The sequence below is a fragment of the Leptinotarsa decemlineata genome, unplaced genomic scaffold, assembly GCF_025532065.1.
Source record: "Leptinotarsa decemlineata unplaced genomic scaffold, Ldec_3_MD MMD2_tig00078422_RagTag_RagTag, whole genome shotgun sequence".
Lineage (NCBI taxonomy): Eukaryota > Metazoa > Arthropoda > Insecta > Coleoptera > Chrysomelidae > Leptinotarsa > Leptinotarsa decemlineata.
Genome location: NW_027412747.1, coordinates 8,936,593 through 8,956,219, shown reverse-complemented (window position 1 = coordinate 8,956,219; position 19,627 = coordinate 8,936,593). Strand labels below are relative to the sequence as shown.

The 19,627-nt window shown below is 33.4% G+C and overlaps 1 protein-coding gene across 1 annotated transcript in view; it reads right to left on the bottom strand.

Annotated features, from left to right (window-relative positions):
• Positions 1-19,627, bottom strand: part of lobo (coiled-coil domain-containing protein lost boys) — a 511,805-nt gene that overhangs the window by 266,237 nt on the left and 225,941 nt on the right. The window lies entirely within an intron of this gene.

The window sequence follows — 19,627 nt, the reverse complement described above, 5'->3', positions numbered from 1 at the left end:
ACTACGAGGTTTTCTTTTTTCTCAAAAAAAGGAAGCAAATCTTTTTGACGCTGTCTGTACTGAGATATTTTCACATCATGTTTTAGAAGATTCCACTGTTGTAGTCTTGACCTTAACAGCTCAGCCTTTTCCTTAGACAAGCGAAGATCTCTTATAAGGTCACTCAACTCTGCTTGACTAATTCTGTGCGGATCACTAGACCTATCGCTTACCTCAAAATCAGGGTCATAGGATGTAGAAGGATGGGTTGCTCCTTCTAAACAGTCTTCATCACCTTCCTCTAAAATTTCATAGTTTTGGGGTGGAGAAGGGACTGGCAAATTGTCTGAGTGTGGTACAGGCCGAAGAGCAGATGGGAGATTAGGGTATTTAACCGTTCCTCTTTTTTTCATAGATAAACCTTGCTTAATGGGAGGAGTTAAGCAGAAATAACAGTCGTCTGTATGATTGGTAGGCTCACGCCAAACCATAGGTACTGCAAAAGCCATTGCCCGGTTTTTATTTTTCAGCCACTCTCGCAATATGACGGAACAAGAATTACAACATATATGAGGAGCCCATGATTTATCTTGGTCCCCAATTTTCACACCAAAATAATGTTCATAGGCTGTCTTAACGATAGGTGTCATTTTACGTTTCTGAGCCTTAGATGATATTTCACCACATATATAGCAAAAGCTATCGACAGAATTCACACACTTTCGAGGCATTTCAGATCAGCACTTAAATTAATTTAAAAATCAACTTCACACGATAATTTCAATAGCAACCACGTGCGTACAATTGGACAAACTCACATAGGTTATGTTTACTACTTAAGAACAGCTGATGAGAGGGGTGTTATGTAAACAAACATGTGTACCAACTGTTGGTGATGAAATATTTCATTTGTTGAAAACTCAATATACATATATATAATATAATGATACTATATCTTGAAAACAAGAGCTAATATATAATTTTTATGGTCACTTTCGGTTTTAACACGTGGAAATACATTAAAATCATCTAATTTCAACCCCGAAACAAAAACTTTGTTGTGTTGTGGGATCAGAAACACATTATTCTTCTTTCCAATTCTCATCGCTTCACTCATCTTCTCATTGAACTCATCTCCTCATCTCTCTCAATATTTGCACCCAGGCTTACAAACTCTCCAACATCTTCTCTTGCAGAGACATTGGATTCACGCTCCGAAGCGCACTATTCGCTTGGTACTCTCAAAATGCTTCAAATGTTTTAAGCTCTACCATTCACCTCGTCAACCCATTACGGGCCTCCTCCCTTCTCAGAGCATTTTTCAAGCTAAACCCTTTGTCCATACCGGCGTTGATATGGCTGTTACCCTTTATATCACGCTCAAACGTGTGGACAAAAACCCACAAGGATTACATTTGCATTATCGTATGTATGGTCATAAAAGCAGTTCACATCGAACTGGTCTCTGATTTATCTTCGGAAGCTTTTCTTGCAGCTCTTCGCCGATTCATAGCTCGTCGATGACGTTTCAATCATCTTTACAGTGATTCTGGTTCAAATTTTATTGGCGCATCCAATATTTTGAATCTATTGCTCAAACTGTTTCTTAGGAAAATGCTTTATAGTTTCATTTCAACTTTCCTTAGGCTCCCAATTATTTGGGAGTCTCAAATCAAAGTCCTGAAAACGCACTTGTTTCGCGTTATAGGTTCGCAACTTCTCACTCACAAAGAAATGAATACTGTTTTAGTACAGATTGTATTTACAGGCTCTGTATTAAATTCTCGCCCTTTATGCCCCATCAGGTCGGACCAATGATTTGCACGCTTTAGCTCCTGGACATTTTCTCACCCGTGAACCACTAAATTCTCCCTCCGACTCTGATCTGAGTCACGTGACACTCTCGCACCTATCGAGGTGGCAACTACTCCAGCAAATGCATCAGTCATTCTGGAACAGATGAATATCTGCATACACTCATGCAGCAAAATAAATGGGCGGAACCCTTTTCATCGATTGACGTGAGTACCATGGTCTTGGTTAAAAATGATTTAACTCCACCATTGAAGTGGAACTTAGGAAGAATAACTCAAAGTTACCCAGGGAAAGATGGAGTCACTCGTGTTGTGAGTATCAAAACAGCTAGCTAAGAATTAAGGCGATCCGTCACTCAGTTTTGCCCGCTTCCAGATAATATCTAAAATAATATTTTTTTTTTATTTCTCAATTAGTTTTAACGCCATTTTTCTTAACATTCAATAGTAGTTAATATCTCAGTTTTGCTTTTCTCATTATTTTTATTTACAATTTAATCTCGGTACATAAAATATGACCATTTTAGGTGGGCGGTTTGTTCCATTCTCATTTGAACTAATTTATTTTGTATCACACAGTATGTATTCATATTGACACAAAAACGTTCGAGTATCGGGCGTGCGTGTGTGATACCACGAAACGAGGGACTTACCTCCTCTCTGTCAGTGTCTAAAAATTTGCCGACGCAAGTATATGTATAGCTTAACTCACCAAGGTATGTCATGAAAGTACAATACAGTGGTATTATTTCTAATTTATAAAGTACAAGCACTTTTCCCAATAACCAGAAATGTAATACTCTTTTCCACGCACGTTTCACCAATCAATTTGGTGCCTTCGTGAGGTAGTAATAATAATAATAATAATAATGTTTTATTCATACTATTTCATTATATATTTCAATTCTACCAATCATAAAATGAACAAAACAGAAAACAACCACAAGGAAATGATTCCGCGCCTGGCATGAAATCTTTGTCCGAACATTAGACGTGAACATCATTAAAGTACAAATATTCTCTAATTTTTTTTTAAATATAAAAACATACAAATCAAAAAATTGTTAATACTTGAAGATTCAAAATCCAAGATGAAGACACACTTTTTCTCTTTGATATAAATGAGAGAGAAACGCAGTAAGCCTATGAGATATCGACGTTTTCCGGAGACTTGGAAGAAAAGGACCAGACAGATGACTACCAAGAAGCAGCAACAAAATCTGTAGATATACTCAAGATTCCTATTTGTTTTGACTGAGAGAAATATCAGATATCTACCAAAGAGGGAGAGAGAGTGAGAGAGAGAGAGAGAGAGGGGGGGGGGGAAGAGAGTATGTGTTTATTATCTGAGATCAGGACCTTATTGAGAAACATTGGTGAAAATAAAACATGTAAATAACTACATCCAGATAAATATACAATTACATGATTAAATCAAAATAGAATATACATGTAAATCATCACATCTAGGTAAAAGTACACATATATTATTACATACCAGTACTATGTTGCTGTATCGCTGCTGTTCCAATGTTTTGACAGAATCAGAATCAACGAACTTAGGCGTGCGCAGCGTTATAGAACAGTGCTTTCAAAAAATTGTTCTACAGCGCCATCTAGTGGCGAGTTACAGAAAAATTGATAGCCTAAAAACTTTCTCTATGAAAAATTACTTATACATGTCAAGTTTCATCACGATCGGTTGAGCTATGTAGAAGTTTATCACTTACCAACCAACCAACCAACAAACATCCATTTTTATATATCATATCATATATTTTATATACAGTCTGTTAATATTGAAAAACTCCACCAGTCAATCATCTGAATCATCATCGATGTGGTGCAGTAATCTTGCTTTTTTTAAAAAATATGTAAATGAAAGCGGGTACTATTCACTTTTTTCAGAAGTTTCCAATCACATTTTCATTTCTGCCGATTGAATTTAGTGATTGTAATAAACGGAAAATACTTGATTCAATTGGGCAATTATATTATTTGTCGTGGTGTGTCGTGACGCGTCACAAGTATATCGTATCCAATGTGGGCGCGATGGACGCGATCTGTCGTGACGGCGATCGATCGATTTCCGATCGGCGTCAGAACGTAGGTGGGGTTATGACGCGTCAGCACTCCACACTAGTATGTTTCTAATCTGACGCGTTAACTAGGCTAGAGAATAGTCGTTTGCATTGAACTTATTGAACTTGTTAGAAAATACGGGTTTTTACATTTTTTAATATCATTTTCTACCATATAATGTAATATCTCAAATTGATTTTTTGACATCCTGAAATATTGATGAAATATTTTTCATCACTAGTAAATGATATTCGCTTCGACTACCTCTCAAATCATTTGCTGGATGAAAACAATATTTTCTCTTTTTTCTTTTCTTTTTAAGAAAACTTTACAGTAGTAGACACCTAAGGTTTTCTTTAATATCACTATCCGAAATGAAACCATTGTAGATGCTCGCATGCGTTTATTCCAAAGGCCATAACTGTATTGACTCGAAATAACGTCAGAGCGCGTCCCGACACGACAGAATAGTTTGCAGAAGCCTATTAAAAAGCAAAAAAATTAAAATTACTAAGAGGTTAAGAGCATAGCAAGTTTCGAAAGAGTATGGTAATCCGTGTTAGGAATCACACGTTGAAAGGTAAGACCTCGTCAGTCCTCAGCTTGCACAAGTTTCTCAACTTCTGAGAGTTGTCGTTCGTATGGGGGCGACAGCTGATTAACGGAAAAACAGATTTCAAACAGATTTAAACAGACAGAACTTTACGTAATGAAAAGATCTATTCTATGAAAGCAATCTGTTGAGCTTGTTAATTCTAAAGTCTTCAAACTCGAATAGAATTTTTATATCAAACAGTTTCCAGGAGATAACGAACACCGCTAAATTTTTTATATTACAAAAAGTATTTTCATTTTTGCGGAACTTCGCTTTAAGTAAAGATGGCAGATGCGTCAAGAAGGATGCAATCAATTTAAAAAATCAACTCTATATGCTATAGGATTGGCAAGAAAGAAGAAAGCAAAACAAGAGGAATCTTTCTGAAACTCAACGACTTGGAGATTAAAGAAGCGATTTATGGAAAGTAAAAGTTTCTCAAAGGAACAGGGATAGTCATAAGGGAAGACCTAACTGGATCGAGTGAAACTATTAAATACACCAATTAAAAAATTCGGACTCAAAAAGGTATGGACCCACAATGGTAAAATCTACAGCAATAAAGACAATAAAGTGCATATCATTAAAATATAGATGACTTTACAAAATGCTCACAACTAGAAGAAGTTCAATGATTATATATTACAGGTAGCACAGTACTTTGCTAATGAATGAATATAAATGAATATTTCTCAGAAGAAATTATATGCTCAGGTATTTATTCAATTTTTTTTTCTTTCTTATTACTGGTCATATGTTCGACTAAATATAAAATTTTCTTTTCATTCATTAATTGGGAGCATACAAATTATTGTAATATGATAGATTTTTTGGATGTATTAGACGATGATGCTGAAATAGACACAAAAATATACGATAACGTCCGGAGTTATATACAGGGGAGAGCGGATGAAAACAAGTACGGTATAAGAATTATCTACTTCAATATTAGAAGTTTGAAAAGGCACTATAATTAACTTTTTTTATATGTCGAAAATGCAAAAGAAATTTTGGATATAATTGTACTGTCGGAAACCGGAAATAATGAAAACATCGATGGCTCTCCTATCCAAAACTATATTATTCACTACAACGAATCTCTTATAAATAAATGTGATGGTGTTGTAATATATACTAAAATCAGACTATCAGCAGAAGTGAAAACCGTTCAAATAAATGAGAGTAAATTTCTTGGGTCAACTTTCTGTATAGGATACTATCAGAAAAAAATTAATATAGGTCTCACGGCATATTATGGATCCCCAGCAACAGGCCCCAAAAGGTATATGGAAGATCTGGACGCATTCTTAAATAGTTTACATAAACAAAATCTTGAAGTATATGTAGGGGATATAAATATCGATATTTTAAAAAAAGGATCAAACGATACCAATAATTATTTAAATATTATGAATTCAAATGGTTACATATCCTACATAAACAAAATGAGAAAGCGTCCTTCAATCAAACGAGTCACAATCGTCACACGAACTCTTTATTGATAAATTAAATGAATACACTATTGAATCAACAGAAATGCAATCTTACTTCAGAAATAAATACTTCAAAAAAATCAAACCATGGATCACTGTTGGTCTTATCATATCTATCGAAAACAGGGATCGCCTGAAAAGAAAACTTATTAGAAATTTCTTAAATGAAACTGAAAAAGAATACAAAGAATGCAGAAACAAACTCAATACCTTGATCAAAACAACAAAAAATGAATTTCATCAAAATAAAATAGCAGAAGCAGGAAACGAGTATAAAAAAATTTGGATGGTTATCAATGATATAACAGGGCAGAATAAAAAATCAAACAAATAGACAACACCCCAATAACCAGTGAAGTCGGTGAAATATTAACAAATAATAAAGATAAAGCAAATAGATTTAATGAATTCTTTACAAACTTGGGTATAAATATGTCTAAAAAAATACAAAGTAGTAATATGAAACAAAACTTTCCTGAACGTGACAAAATTGACTCAACCATTTGGTTATTCATCTATCAAAAGTGAAAAATAAATGTTCCTGGGGTCCAGATGAACTCTATGTGAAAACTATAAAAACTATACATGAGTACATACTACACCCATTAATCCATATAATCAATTCATGTCTTACTAGTGGAAACATTCCAAAACAATGGAAAGAATCACTCATCACACCGATTTGTAAGACAGGTAACCATTGTCAAATAAATAACTACAGGCCAATATCCGTCATCAACAATCTAGCAAAAATCTTTGAACAAGCAAAGAGTTAAAAAAAGATTGACGAAATTTTTTCGCAAACATAACGTCATTACTGACAGGCAGTATGGTTTCATCCAAAATTCAAACACTGAAAACGCAGTAGTTGATTTTCTAGAGCAAACAGTCGAGACCCTGGACAAATCATCGAAATGCATAGCAGTTTTCCTAGACCTCGCTAAGGCCTTTGACACATTATCACACGAAATTCTACTAAACAAATTGAGTCACTACGGCATTCGTGGTCTCCCACAAATTATTATGTCCAATTATTTAACAAATAGAGTCCAGAGAGTAAAAATTGGGAATGAGGTAAGTACCTACGGAGTCAATAGTGAAAATCGGGGTGCCTCAAGGAACAGTGTTGGGCCCAATATTATTTCTTGTGAACATGAAATATATAGCAAAAATAGATGGTTTTGGACACCTTATTTGTTATGCTGACGACACAGCCTCCATCTGCGCGGGAAAAAAATTGGGAGGATGTTAAACACACCACCGAAACAAATTTACAGAATATATATGCATAGTTGAATTTAAATAAGCTTACCCTAAATATTGATAAGACTAAATTTGTTGCATTTACACCAACGATCCTTAGTCAACCACATAAACGTTTTTCCATCGATAAGCTATATCAGGAAGCAAATATATTAAATGGTAAACTATTATTTACTCATCAATGTTTAAAGAGAATGTTCATGAATCAAGAGAAATTCAACCAGAAAAATATTAGGATAAACAGGTCTATCGCAAACATGAATATTAATGTCCAATCCTTTAAAAAACATTAACACAAAGAACTTTCTTTTTTTTCGGTCCTAAATTTTTCAATGCCTTACCAATTGACCTAAAACAGATTTCAAAAATGAAGAAATACAATATTGAAACAAAAAAATATGTTATGAATTATTCTAAGAAATTTTATGATATACTGAATACAAAATCAACCTGAAAAAGAAAAAAGAAAATACCAAGTGTTCACACCCTCTCCCGTGTGTTGATCACATCCGGAAGTAAAATATTCAATATCAGAAATATAGTTTATTTTGCTTACTCACCATGTCAAACAATGTACATTTAACTCTAAATTTCTCTGATCGAGCACATGTCAGACAGGCAATTTTGCCTAGGTTAATGCGGTCGATCTCGAAATTTATTCTAAAGAGCTATACGTTAAAATTTGATACTTTTTGCTCTAATTTTAAGGAAATGGAAATTATTGAAAAAAGTTATGTTAGGAATCAAACGTTAAATGGTAATACCTCGTTAATCCTTAGATCGAACAAGTTTCAACTTCTAAGGGTTGTCATTCGTAGGGGTGCGACAGATGGTTAACGGAAAACAGATTTTGAAAAACAGAACAGACAGATGTGTAGATTATGCAAAAAAGTAACTTTCAGACACAAACTGAAAGAAATAGCCATCTCGCATCATCTATTAAATTACAAATTTCTTTTATCAAGTTGGAGAAGTAGAAAACAAAAACTTTTTTTTCTCATAAAAGTAATCAAAACTTCTGAAAAGATGTCGGTTTGAGTAAATTTGAGACTTCACAGCCCAAAACGGAATAAGAAAATTGAATTAATACACACGCATACGATATTGGTGAGAAATATACTCATGTTTATTATTTTTGTATATTTTGCTCAAGTACAAATGGTAATGGGTTTAACAAAATGATTATAGGCTATTTTGTGAGAAATAAAATATTTTTTCTACACCCGTACTCTAACAATACACTTATATGACCATAATCCGTTTCATAATGATATCCATTATGATACAGATTTTTCATAACGATACAGATTATCAACCAATAGAAACCCATAATTTTTCAATCAAGAATCCTGTTCCTTTGTTTGTCCTAGATTGTAACCTAAGTAACTAATTGCTTTATTTGACAAAATCAGTTTTCATATTACCTACCTATATTATCAAAATGTCTGAAAACAGCGGTATAGAAGGAATACCATCGACTCCAATATTTTTAAAAGATCAGATTAATTACAGTTGTTATATTCAATATAAATATAATTAGAATCTTTATAGTTTCCATATATCCATGATAATACCATTAAGTTTGTGTTTTTTTAAAAAAAATATGAGTTAATTACTGTAAATGTGTTCAATACAAATATAATATTTATAGTTTTTCATTATTTATCGGGTTTAGAAAAAATAGCGTATGCAACTCTCATGTAATGGTTATTAATACACTCGCATATACCATACAAAACTCGCCTTCGGCTCGTTTCGTATCCCGGTTATTGCTCGTGTCTTAATAACCATCATTACATGATCGTTGCATAATATACTATAACTACTGAACTCACAGAAAATAATTTGAAATCGTGAAATAATATCATTGCTAAAACAATGGATATAGGTAGTACCGCCCTCACTCAAAATAATATATCAGTAGAGTATGTACTCATTTCTTGGAATTGAATGAAATGATGATAATGAACCTTTTCACTGAACGACAAATTTACTGAACGAAATTTTCCAAACAAAACTTGTAGAGAACAGTATAATCTTAATATTATCAAATGCAGGCGCTGATCTGCAACATGGAATGAAAAACAAGAGAAGACGTTGAATATACCAGAAATCGGTTTTTAGTCTTTTTCAATGAAAATAACCGTTTTTGCTCGTTGTTTCAAAAATTGAATCGAATAATTGTAGAGCGGAAACAGTCTATGAGTTGAGTATATTTTCTTACAATGCACTGAATTTAATGGGATTCAACGATCTTGAATATCATGTGCATTAGTTAATTTTATCTTCACTGAAAAAAATGAAGAGAAAAATGATTGAATATTTTTGAATGTCACACCTATTTTCATGTTTCAAGCGAGGTTGCTAATAAGGAATAGTTTTCACAATTAATACATAACGTACTTCGAAAAAATTCAACTGAGAAACAAAACTTTCTGTTCAAGTTACAATATAATAAAGTTTACCAAACTTTTGAAATTTTCATTGCAAAGTTACAACAAAAAACATTTCATTTTGTAGAACGATATTTTCTATTTGGTTTACATGCTGGCAAATTCATTGTAAGGTCCCAATCACTTTTAGCTTTGGCGGTTTGCAAAACTTTTTCACTTAATTTCTCCGAAATTTCATTTTCTCCCGATATCTCATAATATTTTTACTGAAGGAGAGTAATTAAAATTGTCTTTCATTCAAGTATTGTTCCAAAACTTCAGCCATTTATTATTCAATTTTCTAAAAAATACGTCTAGACTATTTGTGAATCTCAGAAAATGAGATGGATAGGAGAAAGTAATTAAAAAAAAGAGGTACTCCCAACAATAAATTTCTCCTCATAAGTATACTCCAAAATCTGTGTCGGTTTCAAAAAAATATTCAAAAATAAAAAATAATTTTGTAACTTAGATGTGAACTAAACTAAGGCATTATAGACACTAGAGACTGTAATGCATTGATACATGTTAGAGGTATAAAATTACTGTTGAATAATCTTCCAGATGAAAAGAATGGGAAAAGTGCCATCCAATAAGTCAAAATTGAAATTGAGGGAACTTTACTTTTTTATGCATAAATAAGTTATAAATTACATATTTTCTCAATCAATCAACTTTTGTCATCACAGTATTGTCAAATATAATGTGATTTTTGATTTTATTCATATATCAAATTGATACAATCCGATTTTAGTACACATGTGAATGGTAATAGCTACTGTCTTTTTATTGAATACACATTTATGTTCAGGATTCAATTGATTTCACCTGTGTTCTTTACCGAACTCAAATTTCCAAAACAATTATCAACTTCCTCGATGAAAACGAATCCAAAATTATTTTCATTTTTGTGAAAACCATCATTTGTATCAATATTTTTCTCGACTGCAGTAAGTCACCACTGAATGCTTAAAAATGTATTAACAAATTTGAAATAAAGCAAGTTGGCGTTCTACGCGAACGACACGGCCCTGCTGGCGAGATCCACGAGCCAAACGCATGTAACAAGTTACTTGCAGCAACAGGCAGACAGATTAGAAGAGTGGGCCAACCTGTGGAAGATCAGTATAAACCCTGACAAGAGTCAGGCAATACTGTTCACTCGCAGGTTTGTACAACCGGAAGGCAACGTCACCTTCAACGGACAAGAGATTCCGTGGACCAACAAAGCGACATACTTGGGGATCATCTTAGACAGGAGGTTAACATTTCAGTCTCATGTACGGCAGCAAATTGGAATGGCTAGACACGCCAGACAACGCCTGGCACCTATCATAGGACGCAGAAGCAACATGGGGTTGAAAGTGAAGTTGCTGATGATCAAAACGTTCTCATGTCCATAATACTGTATGCCTGCACTGCCTGGGGCCAGTGCGCACAGACATACAGGAAGAAGATACAGTAGCAACGTACAGTCGCACCGTACTACATCCCCAACAGATTTATGTACAGAGACTTAGACCTGGACACGCAATATGTGGGTGTGTATATGAGAGAAAACGCAGAAAGTGTGTTCGATAGAATCAGATCGCACGACAACCCAGCGCTACGCGATCTACACGATGCGTTGAATATGGATGACCCCAGATTCAGAGAAAGGGATAAACACCCGAGGCCAACAAAACAAAACCAACGATCACCCCCACGAGTCGCCGTCAGGCGACTCAGGTAAGCTTAGTAATCAGATAAATTCTCTTTCAGCAGGTTCACCGCAGAACAACTCGACCGCGATTCCATTATCCTTAGATTCACTGAGGAATGCTCGAAGCTAACAACAATAACCGCCGATTAGTTTTTGGGGGCCCCCATGCAAAAATTCAGTTAGGAACAGTCACGACAAAACAATTTAACCGATCGCGAAAGAATAGCACCTAAAGACTGACTTTCGACCAAAAGAGGTCAGATGTCAATTTTGCTGAAGTGCCCATCAGTAAGTTGAGGACCGCTCGGAGAGCGGGGATGGATGGATTGGGGTATTAGGTTCTCCTCGCTAACTAGCTGGGGAGGGAAGCTTCTACTTCAGGGCACTCAACCCGGGAGTGGGCATGGGGGGGGGGGAAATAAATCAGATGAAAGGGATAGAATGAATTCAATATAAAGAATATGGAAATAATAGGATCCAAATATTCGGATGAGTCAGTTGAGAACAGATTACTATGGAAAATGCCGCATTTTTTATTGAATTGCGAAACCTTCCGAGCTTGTGACTGTAAATAACTTTATCGGTACCAACTTTACAAATTTTATTACATTGCGATTTTCTCGTGATTATAATTGTAGCCGGTTGAAACATGATTAATGCAAAACCTTATATATACATGACAAAAAAAAAAAAGAAATGTTTGTTACTATACTTTCAGGTGGTCAGTCATAATTTTCTATAATAATATGATGTTTCATATGCCGGAAAACAGTGATTGTGATTGTGGAAGATATTTCGCAAGAAAATAATTTTTTCAAAAATTGTTACATTCAATTTTCATTTATGTTCAGCTAATCTCGAGGATTTCCACATATTATTGGAACTGTCAACCCATGATAATGAGATGAATATTGAGTTCATTTAATCTCCACGGATCTTTATAATATCAAGGATATCGTACTGTAATGCCACGTACGATCTCACAATGACTAGGAAAGTTCCACTGAGATCGATTCAAGAAAATTCTGAATATTTTATTTAGATTAACCATATAGGTAGTCAGAACAAAACAATTGCAAAACAGTATAATGAAACTATTATAAACTCAGAAATGCGACTCTAACTCACAGCGCTCGAGATACTCTTCATTCGAGATATTTTTGCTATTTAAAAATCTTAACCATTCAAAGACCAAACAACGGAAATGTTTTCTTGAATATGACTATACTTTTTCTCTAGAGAATTTTTCTAGTTGAAGCTTCCTATTCGGCTTAAGAGATTACTACCTTTCCCTCCCCAGATTATTTTGAATGAGGGTTCACCAAATGTTTGAATGCTGGAAAAAATTGAATTGTTTGAAATTTCACTCATTTTATAACTGAATCTAGTAATTTTTAACCAAGCCAAATCTGCCTCAAACAAATTTCAATGTTTGTCCCTACCTGTTTAATAAAGAGGTAGGGACAAACATTGTGTGGGTGTGCCATTCGATAATACGGGATTTTATATTTAAACTTGCATTTACCGACGAAGAAACATGAAAATCTCTCATTTTCAACAACAAATTGTGAACCAGCAAAAACTTTCATTATCTGTGAATAAATGTTTTTTCTAACATCTTTCATTATTGAACTAGGTAATAAAAGCTTCACTTGAACTTGTGAGTGTATATAAGGCCGATGACTATATACTTTATATTCTTGAGATACCCCCAAAGGAAAAATCTAAAGAAATAATATCTGGTGATCTGGCTGATAACAGACTTGTGTAGTATCTTCCTTTTTACAAAAATAATATTTTATTCTCCGATTATCTGGGCGCAATGGTATGACATTCGGTATAGTTGTAACCAGAGATGTTATCTTTTGGAATTATTGGCTAAAAAGTGATATTAATAATTTTATTTGACATAGCTCACAAAGAGTTCTACTTAATACGAAATTTGTTAGTGTTACATTCACTTTGCACAAAGAAAATCAATAATAGGACCCAACCGGAGTTGAGTAAAAACATTGAATTACATATAATTATAAATGTCAATATTTAATCCTGTAGAAAGAATAGAATAAAAAAAATCCCTCCAGCTGATGATCTAAAATGGCGACATGCATTTTACAACGGCATTTTTTGGTGAAACATTTTCATCTTCGAAAACAATATAGGTGTGTACGTACCTATTTGAAACTCGTATCAAATGAATATTTTTTGAATATATCTCATTTGATATAAATGATACGATATAAATGATATGAAACTTGTCCGTTGCATTTCGCACCTTTCGCACCCACCTTTATGAGCAAAATAATTTTTTGAGAAATTAATAATAGAAACGTTCCCCATATAGTGGATACTTTATGGCGAGCACTGTAATGGAATTACACGATTTATTCAGCAGTTCCTACTGATTGCTTGGAGAAACACAGTTTACCGATGGTAAAAATCTATGATATGATAGATATCCTTCCAATAATCCATTTTTCCAAATATACCGATTTCATATTCGTTTATATTTCGTAAATTTAACCATGCGAAACAACCCCAAAGCATTTCAAAAGTGAAATTTCCAATTTACTTTATTATTTCACAATGCGTGAGACCTCACTTAGCCTTAAACGAAGATGTAAGAGGTTTAGTAATTTGAGTTGCAATTAGGAACAAAGGTAACATTGTACCTATTAAAGGTAACAAACACAAAATAGGTGATGATTCATTTATGAATATCGCAAGGTCCAGAAAGATGATACTGGATGATCCAAAGAAATTTGGAATGAATGATGTGGTACTTAAGCTCAAAGGATTTTCAGTAAAATCAACACAAAATAATTGTTTGGGCTCGTTTTTAAGTAAAGTAAGAGTTCATTGCAAACTGTCCGATACACTTCACCGATTATTTTCGCCAGATTCCATGTGTTTTTGAAGTGAGAATCTGATTTTTCTGCAAAAAATGTAAACCGCTAACAAATATTGATTTGTCATTTATCTTGCCACAGCAATTGGCAAGTATGGTAGCAGAGCTGTATAATTTTCGAATATGTTTTTAATAGATTCAAGAAACACTTCATTGTGGAATTTTCACTAAAGAATTTCACAAAAACGCAACACGTGTTTTGCTATACACCGTCGCTCAAATTGGACAAAAGTTTTTGATTTTGATGAACTAGAATAATCTCTTTTCAGATCGGCAATATCAATGGTTGTTTTTGAAATATTCCCCAAACTCTTTAATATACGTTATAAAAATGCCACTGTCATCTGCACCTGCTTGGAATCTATTTCCATATATTTTGGAACTATAGTATAATTATCATTCATCTATCGTCACAACAGTATTCCAAAATAGTTTTCATATGATCTGTGAAGATTCCTGCACTGATGTTTGTCGGATATAATCCAACGCCCTTCGTGGTATTAGCCAGGGGAGTAGTTGTTTTCTGATAAGCGTCAGTCCATTGAACCTACTGTCTACGTATATCCGTCTACGTATATCCGAGACTGGCTTGAACGTTTAAAGTTCATTTCTTTAGATTTGTTTACTGCCAGTTTTCAAGCATAGCCCACTCACTAATAAGCAAGTTTTTCTTCCTTATTCAGAGGAATCAGGCAAATTTTGGATATGCAGTTGGTTAGTACCTCGTTCACTAGATGGAGTAACATTTTGTTGTTAGTTCCAACTTAGGAAGAGGAATGAAATACTCTGAAAGAATTCCGATTTTCAATCATGGAATATCATTAACTTTAGGTCGATGATGGCCACTATCTTGCACTGACGAGTGGCTAATGAGCCCGAAACCGGTCTGCAATTGTGCCCGTTCAAAAATTGAAGATCGACTTTTTCAGTTGGATTGCCAATTGCATATGCAGGAAATTTTCTGAGAAGATTCCTGCACTGACGCCTGTCGGATATTATCAAACGCCCTTCATAATATCAGTCAAGGGAGTAGTTGTTTTCTGATAGGCGTCAGTCCATTCAACCTACTGTGTAGGTATATCCGTGACTGGCTTGAACGTTTAAAGTTCATTTCTTTAGATTTGTTTACTGCCAGTCATGTCATGTTCAAAGCTAATTGTTATGACAAGAGTAATATTACTAATTAAGACTTTCACTATCTGTTTCCTTTCCTTATGCATAAACTTTGGGTTTTTTTAAAATTTTTTGTTGATGAAACCTACCAATTCTTCTAGATACATCAATTATTATTCTCTTGAAAAAAACAATGGAAATGATTCTTTGCTTGAAAACTAGAACCAAAAACAAGTTCATCCTTCACTGACACAAAAATAATTATTTCTTTTAAAAAATGGACTGATGGAAAATCCTTTTTCAAAACAACTACTCAACAGAAGTATTTTCAACACAAATAGTAAGGAGATGATACAAATAATTCAGATAATATTGCTAAGAGACAGGTACCTACATGAAAGAATCAAATAATAATCAGTTTTTAATGTTGAAAATTCATCATCTAACATAATTAAAGTTTTTCGGCAAGAAAATTGTACGAAATTCAAAAAAGAAATAATAACGTTGATGGAAACCTTGTAGCACAACTACACCTGAATTGAGAAATCTAATGTCTATAAAATGCCATGCAATAATTATTGTGATCTGAATTATATTGGAACAACGTCTAGAACATTATAGAGTAGAACTTCTTCATATAAAAGTTATATTCGATCAAATAAAAATTACTAACAAAACATTTTATGGAAACTGAACACTGAATTTTTGACGAAACGAAAGTTTTGGATTCGGAAAGAAAAATGTTTCTGAGAATTTTTCTTAAAATGATTCAAATCAAGAAAAACCCAGTTTGATAAAAATTTTGAAAGTTTCAATAGTATTCATACTCACATAGAGATGTATAAATTCCATTGATAAATCACATTTCAAATAAGTTAGAGACTCAAAAATAATTCATCAGTTCATTTTGAGATATAAATTTTTGAGATGGATAAAGGCACTCTTGTCGTGAGTCAATTGTATGTTTTTTGTATAAATATCAATTTTGAAACATTTCAAACACAATTTACTTGTAGGTATTGTCCTTCATTTCAAGATATTCTCTATTGCGTTTTCATTATAGTATCCAGAAGGAGTCTCAAATGTGAGACGAAAACTCGACAAATTATAAAAATTAAGTGAGATTACTCCTCAAAAAGCGTATTGACCCAGCATTGGCCCTTTGTAAATCCATAAATTTTTAAAAATAGACCATTCAAACATATCACTTCCATCAAAATTCTGACTACTTCATTCAGCAAGTCTTGTTTATCATAGTGTTGAGTTTCATCAAAATCTGGTCATTGAAAAAGTTATGAGTATCTTATAGTTCGTGTTCCATTTTATACGACATCTCATTTTCTTATTGCACCACATATTTATATTTTGTTATAATTTCAATTTTTATATATCATTTTGAGTTGAAAAAACTTCTATAAGCAGCTGATAAAATAAATAAGTAAATAAAAGCAACACTTTCAAGTACCAGCTTGTATAACTCATTATATTAGTAGAGAATAATATTGTAGGAAAACATGAATGAGCGGCGTAATACAAAACTGAAATTCCTATCCCTAATTCCATACTCCCTACTTATATTATAAATGGAAATGTAAGTTTGTTTGTTACGGTTTCACTCAAAAACTACTCAACCGATACATTTTATATAAAAAAATATATTTTTTATGTAAGATAAAAAAATTGTTTGACAAAAATTGACTAGTGTTTTAGCTGTTTGGAATTTTATATTTATTATTTTTTTCTGTCAGTTCTATTGTTAGGTTAGGTTATTTTTGTTACAATGAAATATATTTCAACATTTGTTGTTGCAATTCAATAAAGCATATTTCAAGTTTTGCAAACTTCATTGTATACAGTGTGTCTAAGATAAGGATCCTAAGCATGGGAATCTCAGTACCTGTTGGAGATACAGCTTAGGTTAAATTAGGAAAAAGTTGTGTTCTTTAAAGCTTATTTACATGCCGTTTAGAAACTTGAAGAATTTTCATGGCCTGCTGAGATATTTGGGAAAAACGAGAATTTGACAATATCAATTTTATTTTTTTCTGACTTTACTTGAAAAGATATCAAAAAACGAATAACACTTTTTCATTGGCAATTTCAAGGTACTACACGCTGGTATTTTTAGTTTTTATATCCGACGTTTCGTTTTCAAAAAACCATCATCAACTTTATTTTTTTGAATAGCCCGAAAAAAAAGTACACCCTATATCTGATTCCATTTTTTATTACGAATTCAACGATGTAACACATGCCATTGTTTTCTTTTTAGTTTAAGGGAAAATTGCATTTTTTCTATTTTTAAAATGTATTTTTAAGTAGGTTAATAATGATTTTTTTAAAGTAATGAAAACAACAAAGAAATTAACGCATTTTTTATTTAATTCAAAGGAGGTGTTCAAACAGGTTTCCGTTATTTTCCAAACATAAGTATGATCTTCTAACTGTAGAACTTAAAACATCATGTAACATCTCTGGTGTAATACTGTTAAATGCGACAGTTACACATTCTCGTAACTGCTGTTCAGTTTCAAAAGAATGTTGGGAAACCCGGTTTTAAACAAAACCCCATATGAAGAAGTCCAGAGGAGTTAAGTCAGGGGATCGCGCTGGCCAAGACACTTCACTAAAGGTTCCAATCCACCTTCCAGGAAATCGCTGCGAAAGATACTCTCGAACTTGTCTAGAATTATGTGCAGGAGCACCGTCTTGTTGAAACCAACAGTTATTGACCTGTGCCAGAGGTAAATTATCTAAACAGTCTTCTACATAGTTTTGCAATAAATGATGGTATCGTTCGGCGGTTAAAGAATTATAGTAAAAAAACGGACCTAGTATTTTAGTTCCTAAAATTGCACACCACATATTAAACCCAAAACGTTCTTGATGTCTTAACACGCGGATTTTGCTGAGCCCAGTAATGCGTATTGCGGCGGTTGAAGATACCATTATTAGTGACCATACTTTCGTCGGAGCATATTATTTTTGAAGGGAAATTATAATCTTCTTCACACGCGCGTGTATACTATTCGCAAAAATTTCGGCGCCGTTCGAAATTTAAGTCCTTGGCTTGGCTTGGTTTAAGTCCTTGGCAAATCCTAAATTTATAGGGGTGATATCTATTTTTACGCAAAATAAATTGATCTGTGGATTTGGCTACTCCTACATTATTTTCGATTTGCCTAGTTGATATTTCAGGGTTCTCAACAACTGCTTGTAAAACATTATTTTGGGCTTCTTCTGAAGATTCCTTTTTTCGAGATAAAACAGGCTTTTTAAATGAACCATATTCTTTTAAATTTCGAGCCAGCTCTAAGAAAATGGACTTACATGGCTGCTTTCTTTCTGGATATGTATTGAGATACATTGCTGCTGTATTTACAGTATTTTTGTGGCACAAAATGTAGCACGTTAGCATGTCAAACTTTTCTTCATGGCTATAATGCTCACCCGGCATATTCGACGATAATAACACAATATTATCTATTCAACAATAAACAATAATAACGACAACAGTAACAATAACTCTAAAAACAACAACTCGACAAACAGGCTAACAACAAGGACAATTACTATTTTATCGTGTAATTAAATAATATTTGACAGGCTCGGTGACAGGTATTTACGTCAAAGCATTTGTTTGCAACGCCTACTTAAAGATTTTTTAAAAATAGAAAAAATATAATTTTCCTTTAAACTGAAAAGAAAACAATGGCATGTGATACATCGTTGAATTCGTAATAAAAAATGGAATCAGATACAGGGTGTACTTTTGTTTCGGGTCATATAAAAAAATAAAGTTAATGATGGTTTCTTGAAAACGAAACGTCGGATATAAAATCTAAAAATACCATCGTGTAGTACCTTAAAAGTGCCAATGAAAAAGTGTTATTCGTTTTTTGATATCTTTCCAAATAAAGTCAGAAAAAAATAAAATTGATATTGTAAAATTCTCGTTTTTCCCAAATATCTCAGCAGGCCATGAAAATTCTTCAAGTTTCTAAACGGCATGTAAATAAGCTTTAAAGAACACAACTTTTTCCTAATTTAACCTAAGCTGTATCTCCAACAGGTACTGAGATTCCCATGCTTAGGATCCTTATCTTGGACACACTGTATAATAATTTCAAAAAATTGATAATCCCAGCCAAGCATTGAAATATAGATCTCACATTGATTCATTTCTATTGTACTGACACCTATTTAATGGCATGAATGCAAGCGAAGCCGCGAGTAAAAGCTAGTA